This window comes from Galeopterus variegatus, unplaced genomic scaffold (assembly GCF_000696425.1).
Source record: "Galeopterus variegatus unplaced genomic scaffold, G_variegatus-3.0.2 Scaffold2380, whole genome shotgun sequence".
NCBI lineage: Eukaryota > Metazoa > Chordata > Mammalia > Dermoptera > Cynocephalidae > Galeopterus > Galeopterus variegatus.
Window position 1 is genome coordinate 239,853 of NW_007728491.1, and position 1,922 is coordinate 241,774.

At 32.3% G+C, this 1,922-nt stretch overlaps 1 protein-coding gene across 1 annotated transcript in view; it reads left to right on the forward strand.

The window, feature by feature from the left end:
• The window catches only part of C6 (complement component 6), a 58,460-nt gene that overhangs the window by 5,237 nt on the left and 51,301 nt on the right, over positions 1 to 1,922 (forward strand). The gene's annotated exons all lie outside the window — the stretch shown is intronic.

Genomic DNA, 1,922 nt, shown 5'->3' on the forward strand with positions numbered 1-1,922 from the left:
AAATAATGTGAAAATCGTAAAAGATTGCATAGCTCCAAGTGTAAGTGTATACATGCACATGCTGGCTAAAGCATGCTGACTTCTACAAATCCTGCAATGCTTAAACTGCCTTTCATCTTTTCCTTCTTTGTATAGTATGTTTATACATATGGCTCACAACTTCTGCTTCTTATTCCATTGAGTTCCTATAGCCTGGAACCATTCTCAGCTATGTCCCATTAGGTCTATATCATTCCTGTTACCTATTCCTAAGCATCACTCAAGAGGTATCCTCTTCCTTTCATCCCTACCATTGCTAAAGGGCCCTCTCTTATATCCCCACAAGTACCAAATGGATAGTATTCTCACATATCCAGTACCCTGCTCACAAAGCTAGGCTAATGAGAACTGCACCCCGCACGTGTGTACCTACCTCTGTCTAATAGAGTGTGAATTTTTAACATAACCATATAAAAATTAGCTTTTGCTTAAATTTGTAAGTGCCAGGTTCAAAACTTTCTAAAAATCTAATATAAGTTTATGTTTTTTACATAAAAATCTCCTCTATTTCAAACTAAATCACCCATTATTTTCTGCCCTGTAAAAACAAAGAATCAAACAAACAAAAACTGTTTAAAAATAGAGGATCTTTCAGGTTATATTTTGGGATTGACAGAAATTCAATTTATCTATATTTTCAGTCTTATATGATTATGCTGATCATAGCTATAATTCTTTATAGTAATGGTCCAGACACAATGAAAGATCTTGAATAATCAAGGAGGGTTTAATTATTTTCACTAACTCTACCTTCTAAGTGAAGATTATTAACCAACAGAGTTGAAACTAAGTGCTTTCTGGGAAACCCTCTATTAATAAAGAATTTTAATTCAATAGAATATTCAATTTCCCTGTGCAATTCAGTCAAAATAGTCATGTGTAATTGTAGGGAGATTCTGATCACAACTTAAAATACTCAACCACATAATCTGAGTGAAACATTTCATCATTGTCGGTGAGATCTGTACACAGTGGTACAGATGTCAGCATCCCTGTCTACAGGCAAGACAGTGAGAGGCAAGAGAGGGGATATTGGTCATTGCACTTAAGGCATTTCAATTTCTGTAACATAGAGTTACACACTAATTCCAAGTATCCTTATGATACTCAACAAGTCAAAAGGGAAGGGAATTATTTGAGTATGTGGAGTTTGTACCATTTTCTAAATGCACTCCCTTGTTAATATTATACTTAAGCACTTAACATATATTAAAAAATTAGATTAAGCAAATTATATATAGTGAAACAATTATATACAGTAATTACATACAGTAAAATATATAGTGAATATATTTAATAAATTATGTAGTAATTATGGATTACAAAATAATTATATATGATAAAATGCATAGGTCCTAAGTGTGCAATTTGTTTTTCACAAATGTATACAACCATGTAAATAACCCTGCATCAAGATATAGAAAATTTCCATAAACTCAAAAGGTTTCCTCCTTCTCCTTAATAGTTAATTCCCCCTCCGTATTCTTGAACATCATTTAAAGGAATCACATGGCATGATTCTTATGTATCGGTCTTTCATCCAATGTAAAATTTCGGATATTCAACCACGTTGTTGATTTTTAAAATAAAAACAGTGACCTTGAGTTTGTTATCCTGGAGCAAAACAAAATTCTGAACCTACTGTTAATTTTCTTCTATAGAACATGATCTCTACAGCAAACTCACTGAAATGGGAACGTGATTCTAGAATTACTAATGATTTAAAGAAAATCAGCCCAATGACAACTAAATAATCCTCCAATGACTCTTGTAATCTTAAAGAATAAAGGAAAATATCAGTTTATCACTCCATTTCCATATGTTTCTAGAAATTTATCAAAAATAATGGAAACTTGCCCTTAACTTTTTCTGGAAGTTTAAAG